At 47.7% G+C, this 13815-nt stretch overlaps 1 protein-coding gene across 8 annotated transcripts in view; it reads right to left on the reverse strand.

Moving 5' to 3' along the window:
- The window catches only part of MRTFB (myocardin related transcription factor B), a 276619-nt gene that overhangs the window by 194555 nt on the left and 68249 nt on the right, over window positions 1–13815 (reverse strand). For 3 of the 8 annotated variants that reach the window (XM_025855574.2, XM_025855573.2, XM_025855571.2), the window contains exon 1: window positions 2605–2648. The exons of 3 other annotated variants lie outside the window; for them this stretch is intronic. The gene's annotated coding sequence lies outside the window, so the exon portion shown is untranslated. Of the gene's footprint in view, window positions 1–2604; window positions 2649–13815 lie in introns of those variants that run through there. 2 more of the 8 variants (XM_073899481.1, XM_073899479.1) reach the window with 2 other exon arrangements.

Below are 13815 nucleotides of genomic sequence, written 5' to 3' on the forward strand. Positions count from 1 at the left end.
GTAACAAGCAATGAACAATAAACATCTCACAGCCTCTTATTCATTCAACAAAAAAATAAATTTCCTTTGCAGACTTAACAAGCATTGAAGGGATGTACAGTGTTACACTATGTATTAGTCTGAGGTGAACTTTCTGACTCAGCATTTTTGTCCTGGAGGCAAGATGAACAGTTTCAAAAGAAAAGACAATTTCTAACAAACCACACAGGGAGGACTGAGGACCTATGTGATTACAGGACATTTCAATTTTCACCTTGTACACATCTACATTTTCTAAATTCTCTAATACGGATACTAGCGAGAAAAAAGGTTATTTAATTTAATAAGTGGTTACACTAATTTGTATTTTAGTTTAATGCAGACCTTTTTAGTTATTCTACACATTTGTCACTGTCACATCCCAAGTCCATTCCAACCTCCTACTCCTCACTCATTCAAGTATTTAGTTGTCAGCATTTCAAGCAAGAATCTCAATGAAGCAAATTTTTCAGACAAAGGGACACAGGTACTAACCTCATCTTCCATCTGAGATTCTAGACTAATCAATGAGTGTCATGAGCCAAGAGCCTACCTTTCTGGTATGTCAATTACCTCAGAAAGAATAGGGGAAAATTTTTTTTCCCAACAAAAATTGTCAGTTAAATTCTGCCTCCTTTCCTGTTATAATTGAGTAGAGAATGGATTGCTGTTTAGAGTAGATCTCAGGGGTGCTGGTACTGTCTCCTAAGAGATATGCTTAGATATAAAAGTAACTGGGGGACAACACTGGCATTCAGTGTTTGGGGACCAGGATGCTGGACTTCACATAATGCATGGAACAGTCGCACATAATGAAGATCCATGCTGGTCCTGAGAATTTTTTAAATGTCCAGTCAGATTAATCACTATCAACTGGCATTACTTTAGAACATAATACGGAAAAGTTTTTATAAGGAATTATGGGAAAACCCCAGTAATTTAGGAGAAGGCAGCTAATGTGAGACAAGCTGAGATAAAATACATATGAAATTAGTGGCCATTTCCTCACATCACACATTAACTCAACGTCATAATGCTGTGCATTTCTGAACTAATGAGACATCAACACTGAATCCAAAAATTTCAATCTTTTATTCGTTACCAATGATAAGTGGTAGGAACCCAGTACTGTGCCTCAAGGTAGCAGCATCTCAAAGCTTGTCACACAAAAGGTGCCATACAATGTAGATTGAAAATACAGTCCCCTCCATGGTGGCCTCCATAATATACTAATATTATTTATGTGTTGACTGAGTCTGTAATTTATCATGGCATGTTATCCTTATTTCCATCTAAGCTGTTTCTCTCTTTATTATCATAAATAGGTTATCCCAACACTGAGGTGTCAACCCCCTCCATTCCCCTCCCCCTCCATGCCAGGGTCCATCTATATCTTTGCTCATTCCTTTTCTCGTTTGAAAACACTGATAGTCTTACTGCTCCTCAATCTAAACATCTTCATTAGAAGCAGGTGCAAGCACCCAGGACACGATCTCTTCTAGCACAGCAGCAGGCGTGAGATGTAAATGATGCGGCAATTCGTGTCATAGATTGTTCTTTTATTTCTCCCTTACGTTTAAATTGGAGCATCATATTGATTTTCAATTACGTGTGTGCATAGGTTACACTGTTGATGAGTTTCATTCCACGGCAGTAAAGAGGGCTTTACAAAAAGTTTGCTGCAAAGGGGAGGGGCCTTGGTTCTGACAAGGTTGAGCACCACTGCTTCCAAAAAGTGCAGTCATGTGCTTAACGAAAATCAAACTTAAAAGTTTGCTTAAGGCAAGCCCTGGGCTCCAATATTCCACTCGCATTCAGCCTGACAACCCATCTCTGGCGCACACCCGCCGCTCTAAGCCCACTTCTGGTCTTACGCAGGGCCAAACAAGAGTTCTTGTCCATTTGGGGGTCAGGGACCCTTCTGGGAATATGACAGAGTCAAAGACCCTCCCCCCAGGAAACTCATATAGCATGCTGCACCCAATTCCGGGGGGGGCTCCCACACACCTTCTGCAGCCCAACTGGGGCCCTAGGAATGGAACTCGAGCCCTAAAACCCTGCGAGTGGGGGTGGGGAGAAGGAGGGGAGGCAAGGACGGGGCGTGGGCGCTAGAGTCAGTGTGCCTGGGTTTGAACCCCCCATTCCACAGCTTCCCGGCAGTGTGACTCCGGGCACGGCGCTTCACCTCTCTGTGCAGCCCGGGAGCGGCGCAAGTGCCCCGCAGACTGTAAAGGCTCAATAAACCGTGTTGCCGCGGCCAGCGGCACCGCGTCCTGGCGTCAACCCCGCCGCCGAAGGGAACCCGAGGCGTGCCCCGGGGTCGCACCCGAGCGCGGGGACCGGCTGCGAAGGGGACTGGCCCGGGCGGCCCCGCGGCCCCGGCCCGGCCGCCCCGCCCCGCCTCGCCCGCGCGGGTCCCGGGACGGCGCGAACCGGGCGGCTCCGCTGCGGCCGCCGGGCAAACCGGGGCCGCCGCCCAGGGCGCGAGGCTTTCGCCGGGCCCGCTCCCCCCGCCCGGCCCTCCGTCTCTGCCGCTCTCACCCCCTCCTCAGCCCCCAACGGCCGCCACCGCCGGCCGCAGCTCACCTCCCGGGCCGCCGCCGCCGCCGCCGCCGCCGCCGCCACCGCGCGCGATCTCGCGAGACTTCGCTACCCTCGGCGCTCCCCCCGCCCTCCCCGGGGCGCCGCGCCGCAAGCGTGGACCCCGGCCTGGAGCCGGTACGGCGCGCTCCCCAGAAGCCGCACCCCGCCGCGGGTTCAGGCCAAGCCGTGCTCGCGATCCCGCGTCCGGGTTCCTGCAGCCATTCGGCCCACGTCCGTGACCGCGAAGGGTTAAAAGCCAGGTGCGCGACTGCGGACACCCCTCACCTGGCCGGCCGGGTGCGCATGCGCGTGCCCGGGGCCCTGGACCTGCGAGCCTTTGCAGAGGCTCAGACCGCACTGACAGCGGTAATCCTAGCAGCCGGTCTTGGAGTGCTTACTGGGCTCAGAGTACTGTTGCAACTCCCCTTGGGTCCTCACAACAGCCCCACGAAGTGGGTGTTACCATCCTCCCCACTCCAGCGAGGAGAAAACGTAGGCTTGCCTAGATTAAGTAACCAGCTCCAGGTCACACTGCTAGGAATTGGCATCCGGGGTTGTCTGACGCCCGAGCCAAAGCCCCATTTTTTTTGCTTCCATGACAAACCCCAGGCCCTGGCCTTGGCCCTCCTTTGGCCGAGGGTGTTGAGTCTCCTAAGCCCGTCTCTACGTCCATCCCAAGGGTCACCAAGGTGAGAGGAGGCAGGAGCTCCTAGGAGGCCCCCTGCTACAGTCTCTGTGGTTTTACAGAGCTGCTGTCCAGAAAATGCTTCTCCGCATTACGTGAGCTCCCTAAGGCCTCCCTGTGCCAGGCTCAGTATAGGGGCCCTGAAAACTATGTGACTATTTATATTCTTATATTCAGTTGTCTCCTCTTTACACTGGTGGCCTTTTGATTGTAGAAAGCACAGTAGAATGGGACACAGGACATAGAACTAGAATACACATAATGTTAGGGGATGCAGAGAAAGGTGTGTCTTCTTCCCAGGGGTAAACTCTTTACATTATTGTTTATTTAAAATATTTATTTATTTATTTATTTATTTGAGAGAGAGAGAGAGCAGGAGGAGGGGAGAGGGAGAGGGAGAGAATCCTCAAGCAGGCTCCCCACTGAGGGCGGAGTCCTACCTGGGGCTCAATCCCAGGACCCTGAGATCATGACCTGACCCGAAATCAAGAGTTGGGCGCTTAACCAACTGAGCCACCGAGGCGCCCCTATATAACTGTTTCTAAAGCAAAGGGGCTCGCATTTATTGAGAGCATTTCAAGGTTGCTACCAATATTCTTCTAAGTTAATTCTTCATAGGAAATATTCTTCATAGGACGATGAGGACTGGGGGAGATGGAGAAACTGGCCTGAGCTCCCATAGTGAGACAGGACATGAATCCTGAGTCCAGAGCCCAGTACTGCCTGGCACCTAAGTCCCATGAGTGAGCATGAGCTGGTTCATGCGGGCCAGCAAATGACCATAAAATCCAGAGCCTTGGAGGTTCTAGCTACTCCTTCACCTTGCATCAAGGCTGCGCAGGTTTACCCAGCCCACCTGATAGTCACATCAACATCAGCAAACATTGGACTGCCCATTTTCCAACCCTCCAGAAACAGGGCCGTTCTCTGTAGATCAGAGGTTATGAGTGCCCCCCCCCCCATGTGCCAAAATCAACCAATCCACCTGATGGTGGAAGTGAGAGAAGTAGGGGAAATCACATTGGATGGGCAACAACAGGTGCCAAGCACTGCTCCAAGTACTGTCCATTCATTAACTTACTTAATCCTCCCCAAAACCCCATGTGGGAGGGATGGCTGTCCTCGCTTCAGATACAGAAATCAAGGGGTTAAGAGGGGAAGGAAATTGCCCAAGGGTACACAGGTAGTAAGTGGGAGGGCTGGGGTCACACGCCCGCCCGGTTGGTCTGTCCCCAGAACCACAGACTTTGGACTCTGTGACTAATAAGGTTCTTCACGGCCCCAAATGCCCGTGTTTTCACGAAACTGAAAACGAGGAAATCCCCTGAGATCAGGGCTCTAGTATATATGACACCGTATGTTCTCCTCTGGGTGGACTGTGCTTCACTATTCTCATCTTAAATAAGGACATAAAGAGGTTGTTGGGAGGATTAGCCAAGTTAATATGCATGACGCATGTAGAAAAGTAACTTGCACTGATTAATCTCTCAGTAAATTATAACCATTATTACCGTAAGGTGCGATGTCTGTGATGTTTTATTCTGTCCGCATCTCCCAGGACAGATCCCCAATCAAGTTGGAGGATGTGACCTTATCTGCTCAGGCATGGGAATAAAATTAGTTCTAGCAAACAATAAATGCTCTTTAGTGGACAAAATGACCCCCCCACACCCCTCCCCCGGATTGTGGAAAGAGACCAGACACTCCTGAAGTTCGGATGCACTCTGTCTTCCCTGTTTTCTGGGAGGCTGGAAGCCAGTTTTATAAAAGGCTCCACTTATAGAGGAAAAGCTACCCAGATATTTTTAAGTTGTTGGCAAAAGCAAAAAGAAAAAAGAAATTAATCTGAGACTTCTTAAGAAAATTTCGGTGAGGTTGGGGATTCATATAACCACAGTGACATCATGACTGGGGAGAGGGTTTTTGCAGGAACTGAAGCTGCCACACACTCAGGCCGTTGTACCCCAATCAAAGTAAGGTTTCTACTCTAACACAAGGCATGCCCCACGTTCCCGTGAATGGCAATGTCTTGCTATGGAAATAAGCCTCATCGGTGAAGGGTTGGACACAGTGGCGTCCATAAAGCACATTACACTTGGATAGCATAAAAACAAACAAACAAAAATTCCAGGGGTGATTCTAATATGCACACCTCTGAGGTATTAAAATGCCTTCTGATCCAGGAGAAATTTTGTAATGCGATTTGTCTAGTGCTCATTCGTTCAATAAAAACTTATTAAGCATTTAAGTGTCAGTTACTGTGTTAGTAGACATCAGCAAGACAGGCCAGTCTGTGCCCACATCACATGTGTAGCCTAGAGGAAGAGACAGGTGTCAAATAATTCAACACCAATGGGTGTTGAAATAAATGGGTGGTAAATAAAATGAAAAAGAAGAGCAAATGACTAAAAAAGAAAAAAGGCAGGATGGATGGAAGGATAGGAAAGAACTTGCTTGAACCGAGTTTTGAAGGATGCATCAAAGGGAACTAGGCAAAGGAGGAGAGGGGAGATCATTCCAGAGATAGGGACAGACAGCATGGGTCAGCAAGGGGTAGGTAAGTTTTGGGGGCTGGGAAGGCAGGGTGGACTGGGGCCTTAAGGGGCATCCCAGATCTGTGAGTACCATGAGCATGTGGGGACAGCGGAGAGTAAGTGGAGATGGAAGTGGAGACGGAAGAGTGCGGTGAGCTATGACATTGGTCCCCACATACACATCCTGCCCCGTTGGGCAAATCCAAGCTCATTATGGGATCCTACCACTTATGCCCCACTGTGCTTGGTCAAGGATGGGCAGGCTGTGATGACACAGCTGTCATATTGCTAGTCAATCTGAATTTGAGGAAATATCACATTAAAAGTCCTGGCACCCCAGGGTGGAAAGCAGGATGCAAATCTCCTGCCTCCCTTGCAACTAGGACAGGGGATGTGATGTAGGCTCCGCCGGCCAGACGCATCACATGAGGCTGAATCCGATCCTGAGCCTCAGTTCTGTTGCAGTGACTGGTGGCCAAAGCAGCCAGTTTGGGGGACAGCAGTGGCAGGGTAGAGCTCCTGATGGAGAAGCTACACCAGTGCTGACCAGTGAGAGCAAGCTCAGGCAGGGTGGTGGTTAGCTCCTGGGGCCAGGCGTGTAGTGTGCTTTGGGGCATTTTTCCTAGAAGCTTAGCCCCCATCTCTTTTCCCCAGCCCTCGCAAAGATTCTGTGGGGTACCTAATATCCTTTATTATGTTCCCCTCTCTGCTTAAACCAGCTAGCATTCACACCAAGAACACTGACCCCTCGCAGGCCAACGCCAAGTGGAGCCTAAGAGACTCGGAGACAGACTCACTAGGGCAGCAGCAAGGGGAACTTTCTCAGCTGTAAGGGAGAGTACCAGAAAGCCAGCTCGCTCTCCCCGCCTTCTGTGGAAACTGTGTTGCCGCTCACAGTTTTACCCACAGCTGCAGGATAAGATAGGGGCTACCTGGCAGAGAAACAGAGAAACCAAAGATCTTGGGTCCTTGACTACATCGCCAAGCTGCTGGACTGACCCCAGACCTCTAAAGCCCTGGATGTCCCCTTCCCTAAGCTAAAGCATGTGTGGTTAAATCAACTCAAGTTGGCTTCTCCGTTCCTTGCAACCCAAACATTCACAGGGGTGCGAGCAGGAAAGGAGCAGCTTATGGGGAACAGGTTGTACCTCTTCCCTGGCTGTGTCAGGCGCCGCCCCAAATCCTGACCAACTTTTCACCTCTAGCCCTCCCACCCCTGCACAATATCAACCCCACTCAGATAAGCGCTATCTGATTCCAAACGCTTTATTCCAGAAGACGCATCCTTCCTTTGGCCTTTCCATCCTTTGACTGTCTTGCTGATGGGCACATAGTGGTTCTGTTACTCCATCACCGCTGGTAAGTGACGGAGCTCAAGTTCTGGAGGCAATCCAGATCCCAGGCTTCTTTTAACCACTAAGTTTAATACCATGCATCATCTACCCTCATTACAAAAAAAAGGAGGGGGGGCTTTAGCCAGGAAAAAATTAAAAACGAACTTAAGTCCAGTTCCGTATTTTTGATCTCGCCCTGAGCAAGCTTTTGAAGTCTCACTTTGACAGGAAAATGGAGATGATGGTACCAGCTTCCTAGAGCCTGGGCATCATCTGTGCCATTCACCCATGACCTCTGGCTTCCCACCTTGTGGGTACGTGCAAGGTGGAACTTCCTGGTCCACTTGGGTAGGGTCACGTGAGTAGTCTTGGCCAAGGAGTGTGAGCAGAGGGAGTAGATGTCACTTCTGGACTGCTGCTCTTTTGAGCGGAGCTCTCAGACAATCCATTGTGGACATACAAGGTGAGCAAAACCTAAACTTCTATCGTTTTAAGCCACCGCGAATTTGGGGTTGATGGTTGTCATAGCATGGGTTAGTCTATCCTGATTGATACGCACGGTGTGGTCATTTGCTCATTTGTTCACTCAAGAAACACTTTTCTGCTATGGCTCAAACCCCAGCTGGACAAGCGAGGAAGCTCAGGCAGGGGTCCTGAGGATTCTGGCTCACTATGGCTGGGATGGGCCCCTGGCCTCTGCATTTTCATGGGGCTTCCCAGTGATTCTGATGCACTGTCAAGCCGGAGACCCTTGCATCACTAGTGGCTCACCATGTGATGGTAGAGTGGGACAGGGTCTCTACCGCTGAGGACCACACAGACTGCTATTTCACGCCTCTGTGCTTTGACTCATGCTGGTCCCTCTGCCTGGCATGCCTTCCCTCCATGTCTACCTCCCTGCTTCCAAACACCAGCCAAATCTTCAGATACTCGGTTTGATGACCCCATCCTAGGTGCTGGGATCGTTCCCCATAGCATGGTCCTACAAACAGCTTGCATGTGCCTCCTCCATTAGATTGCAGCCTTGTAGAGGATGGGGTCTTGGTGGCTCCCTTTCTCTGGGCCATCCGACTAGCACTGTGGAGGTGGGGAGAGACCTATGCATCAGTATCAGCCATAGCTACCTGAATATACAGCTCAGCAGAACCAAAGCCCTACACTTACAAGACAGGCCCTCCCAAGAAGACTACCAGTAAAGTATTTCAGAAAGCAGCTTTGGGATTCTAATCCAGGCTCTGCCACTTTGCGGCTCTGTGACCACAAGCACCATATTTAATCTCTCCTGAGCCTCAGTTTCTTAGATGTCAAATCGGACTGATGACAATACCTGCCTCACCCAATTGTGAGAATTCGATGAAATATAAGAACTGAATTAAATTTCAGCCACGTTTATCACTGTGACCTTTACTGTCACTGTCTCATTATTATTCCCTCCTGCCCCTACTGAGCTACAGAGCTATCGTTATTAATATTATTACTTACCACACGCTCCCTCCCTTCCTGCCAACCCTAAGTGACTTTGCTAAGCATTCCCTCCAAGAATGAAGAGTATTCTTGGAATTCTCGACTTGAGTTCTTCATTGTCTCCTTGATGGTTCAGTGCCCACAATGGTTTAGCACCCCTAGTACCCCGGGGGAAGCTGCCCAGCTGCCAATATCAGGCTACCTGGATACAGCTAAGAAAATATGGGCTCCCCTGAGGCTCCCTTTCTCATGGACTTGACTTCCTCCTGCTCTGGAGTACTCTGGGTTCATTCCTGGTCAGCCCAAGCACTGTGAAGGTAGCCTCCTACCCCTGGCTATGCGAGTGGCAGGATCCCAGTCAAATAGGCCTGTGGGCTTCTGCAATCATTGATAACACACACAAAAAATAATACCTGGAACGGGCTTACTTCTTTCTTCCCAGGGGGAGCTAAAAGAGTCAGGCTTTTGAGGTTCAAATAATAAAAGCTCTGTATGCCATCAGAGTGAGCAACTCCTGCCCTCCTTCCTTATCTTCCTATATCCGGAGCACAGTGGGCAAAATTTGGGTTTTCAAGAAAACATTCCTGAGGTTTCATGCTGAACAACTCCAAGCTGGTATGAAAGAACAGAAAAACAAAATCCACCCCCCCCACCTGAAGTGTTACAAGGACAAGGGACTGAGGGAACAAAAACCAAACCTCAGACAACAAAACAAAGGAGTTTTTCTGATGGAAATGTTTCTGAAGACTCAGCCATGAAAGTTTTCTGCTAAGGCTCCACTTTCAGGTGAAAGTTCACAAGGTCTGTGAAGAGGGAAATAAAGATGGGGAGTAGAGGAAAGGAGACCAGCATGCATAGGGGAACAGGAGGAGCAGAAATCAATGAGGCGATAAGAAGGCAGCCCCAAGAGGCAAGGTGCTTTCAGAAGCAAGGACAGTGGTCAAGTGAAGACGACCACTCGGTGAGCATTTTCTCCAGAGGGCTAGTAGAGCAGACAACCGAAAAACTACCTTTTTCTCCACCGCCCCACCCCCCGCAAGACTTCGTTGATAGACAGCTGCTCAAATAAATTTGTGTTCCCATTTCAACTGACTCATTTGGCTGGAACAATAAGCTTACATTCCAGAGCCTGGGCTGACCTCATGCACCCTACTGCCGATAAAATATTAAGTATGTAATTAGTGCTTTCTGCACTAAGAAGGACCATGAAATCTGCTGGGTTCTTTTCTGTCTAGCTTCCGACGGCAGCCTCCAGCGTTCAATGTTGTGTTCTCACGTCAGCCATTTCCAGGGGAGAAAGGAAGTGGGGAGGAATAAGAAGGGAAGGTGTTTTACAATGTATCAAGATTTAGGGATCAGCCCTTCAATGAAAAAAAAAAAAACCAAGTTGCAAATAAAGAAAATTACAAATAAGGTGGGAGGCTAGAATGATCCTATGGTGATGAGTTAAAATCAGTCTTGTAATAAACTAAGGTTTTTTAATAAACAGAAAGATAGACACATAGAGATACAAATATAGATGCATTTGCATGGATTAATATATGTATTTCCAAGCTCTGAACACCGAGAGGTCCTAGAAGCAAGGATTCTTCAGTAGCAATGAGCACACTTACCACTAATATCTTGGTTTCTAAACACCGTACTCCAATAAAAGGAACCAGGGCTCCTGGGAGAAGTGGTTGCTTCCAGAGCTGGGGCAGGGAAAACACAAGATGAGCCAAGAATACCAGGCAGGACCAGAAATTAGGGAATTGCTTTAAAAAGTTTGGGTGCTTACTGAGGCTAAAGGAGCCAACCTGAAGGAGCTCCCAATGGCCCAAGCTGGAACAATCTGAGCAACAACAACAAAAAACAATAGTATTGGATTATAAGCCTTATAATAAAATAAATGTCCTTGAGTTCATATGGTTGGAAGGAAGGAAAGAAGGGAGGGGGGGAGGGAGTCTCTCTCCTTAAAGAAGAATTATAATTAATAAATGTAGAGTGAGGGGCACCTGGGTGGCTCAGTTGTTTAAGCATCTGACTCTTGATTTCAGCTCAGGGGTGAACTCAGCGTCCTGAGATCGAGCCCCACGTCAGGCACCGTGCTGAGCACGGAGCCTGCTTAAGATTCTCTCTATTCTTCTCCCTTTGCCCCTCCTTCCGCTTGCTTGCACCTCCCCTCAAAAAATGAATAAATAAGTGTAGAGTGAATGAGGGAAATAAATAAAAATCACCATTGAACAGCGCATGCGGATAATAACTGCTGTGGTAAAATCCATCCATGGATGCTAAAATTTAAGAGGGCAAAAGTTTGAGGGTAAACAGGATAGTCTTGAAGTTTCCCTCCCAAGATATTTATTAGTTATAAAGAGAAAAATAGTAACTTCACAGTGAAGAAACCCTATAAACACCACACTGACCAACTGATTGAGGTTAACATCACTAGCACTACGTTATGTTTTTATGCCTGATATAATCCGATAAGAAGGGCACTTCATCTCCATGGCATCCTCCCCCAGAACTCAACCCCTGTAGTATCCAGAGAAAACATCAGACAAACCCTAACTGAGGGACATTCTACAAAATATGAGACCGGTATTTTCTTTAAGGTGTCAAAGTCATGAAACTAATAACAACACTATAGGTTAACTATACTGGAATTAAAATAAAATAAAATAAAGTAAGATAAAATAAAAGTGTCAAAGTCATAAGAGGCAAGGAAAGTCGGAAGAATTGTCACAGACTGGAGGGGACTAAAGAGACATAATTACTGAATGCAGTGTGGGACCCTGGGTAGAAAAAGGACGTTAGAGGAAAAAACTGGTGAAATCTGAACAAAGTTCTTAGGCTAGTTAATAATATTGTACCCATGTTAATTTCTTAGTTTTGATAATTGTACTATAGTTTATTTTATTTTTATTTTTTTTAACAGATTTTATTTATTTATTTGAGAGAGTGAGCACCTGTGAGCACGAGCCGGGGAGCGGGGCAGAGAGAGAGAGAGAGGGAGAAGCAAACTCCCCGCTGAGCTGGAAGCCCAACCTGGGACCCGATCCCAGGACCCTGGGATAGAGACCTGAGCCAAAGGCAGATGCTTAACCGACTGAGCCACGCAGGAGCCCCTGGACTACAGTTTAAAAGACACTAACATTTGGAGGTGTTGGGTGAAGGGTATATGGGAATACTCTTCTGTTCTTGTAACTCTTCCATAAGTCTAAAATTATTTGAAAATAAAAAGTTTTTTTTAAAAATGAGGTGCTGGGGCACCTGGATGGCTCAGGCAGTTAAGCATCTGACTCTTGGTCTTGGCTCAGGTCATGATCTCGAGGTTGTGAGATAGAGCCCTGCATTGGGCTCTGCGTTCTGCATGGAGTTTGCTTCAGATTCTCTCTCCCTGACAAACGATAAGAGACTCTTAATCATAGGAAACAAACTGAGGGTTGCTGGAGTGGAGTGGGGTAGGGTGATGGAGTAACTGGGTGATGGACATTAAGGAGTGCACATGATGTAGTCAGCACTGGATATTATATAAGACTGATGAATCACTGACCTGTACCTCTGAAACCAATAATACATTGTTTGTTAATTAATTGAATTTAAATGTTAAAAATGGAAAAAATAATAAATTAATTAATAAAAGTAAAATAAATAAATAAACAAGAAAAAAAGATTCTCCCTTTCCCTCCTGCATTCTCTCTCTCTCAAATAAATAAATAAATAAATAAATAAATAAATAAATAAATAAATAAAATCTTAAAAGAAAAATGAGGTGCTGAGTTTACCTAGGTATTGCTGACAGGGTTTTCTAGGAGGAACCTGCAAAGTGTCCATTCAAAAACTGGTGTAAGAAATAAGGCCCTTAAGAGCCATCCATTTCTTGGGGGAGGGTTTGGAACGGGAGTTTCAGTCAACAACAAGACGTGGTTCTGGTCATCATGGAGTTAACTCCCGACGGGAGGAGAACAGGCTCCAGATAAGTACAAAAGAAAACTAAAGTAATCATGAGTTGTGCCAAATGCTGTGAAGGAAATCACTAAGGTCTGGAAAAGTTTTTCTAGGGTAATGACACCAAGACTGAGACACCAGTCTTGAACGTACCAAGAACGGGAGAAGAACCCCAGTAGAGAGAAGAGCACACCCAAAACCTGGAGCCAGGAAAGAGCTTGGTGTGTTTAAAGAGACAGGACAGGGATCTCCTAGAATACTAGGTCGTAAGTTGACTTAGGATAGAATCGTAAATCCACAGTAGACACCACCACCACCACAACTATCCACCACCTGTCATAGGGTCTTCCCAACAATTCTACCAGGTAGAGATGAATGAAACCACCACCATTACCACCAATAGAAACCCTCTCTAAATGGTGGTAACAAATGGAGTGTAATCACCTGCTACGGTCTCAATGTTTGTGTCCCCCCACCCCCCGATCAAATTCATATGTTGAAACCTAACCCCCAAGGGGATGGCGTTAGGAGGTGGGGTCTTTGGGAGGTGATTAGGTCATGAGAGGGGAGCCCTCAGGAGTGGAAATGAGTGCCCTTATAAAAAAGACCCCAGAGGTCTGAGGACCCAGAGAGAGGATGGCCGACTGTGAACTTAGGAAGAGGATCTCACCAGACACCAAATCTGCCGGCACCTTGATCTTGGACTCCCTAGCCGCCAGAACTGTGAGAAATCAATGTTTGTTGTTCATGAGCCACCATGTTTATGGTCTCTCTGTTAGCAGCCCGAAGGGACAAAGACACGGGGCCAGGGCTTTAGGGTTGTGTTGAGGGCACATGGTGGAATTCACAGCAGCATGGAAATCGATCTCTATGCTGCTCTTTTCCCCAGACAAAACCTGCCAAGAGAGGAAAAGCCCAAACTGGAGGCCTGTTTCTTAGTAAGCACGTCCATGAGAGAAGACGCGTGCATGCGACGCCCAGAGCAGTTTGCAATTGGAGAGTTGAGAAGTAATGTACTGTTCTGATGAGAAAAACAGTGGAGAAGAATCTTTGGAAGGGACAGTAAAAGAAGGGAGAAAGGGAATGACATTCAGGGGACTCTGAAGATACCTAACGATCTGGGGCGCCTGGGTGGCTCAGTCAGTTACGCGTCTGCCTTCAGCTCAGGTTGTGATCCCAGGGTCCGTCCCAGGTGGGGCTCACTGCTCAGCAGGAAGCCTGCTTCTCCCTCTCCCTCCGGCCCTCCCCCTGCTCGTGCTCTCTCTCTCTC

Source organism: Callorhinus ursinus, unplaced genomic scaffold, assembly GCF_003265705.2.
Source record: "Callorhinus ursinus isolate GAN/ISIS: 27379988/994484 unplaced genomic scaffold, GSC_fseal_2.0 scaffold13, whole genome shotgun sequence".
NCBI classification, from domain to species: domain Eukaryota; kingdom Metazoa; phylum Chordata; class Mammalia; order Carnivora; family Otariidae; genus Callorhinus; species Callorhinus ursinus.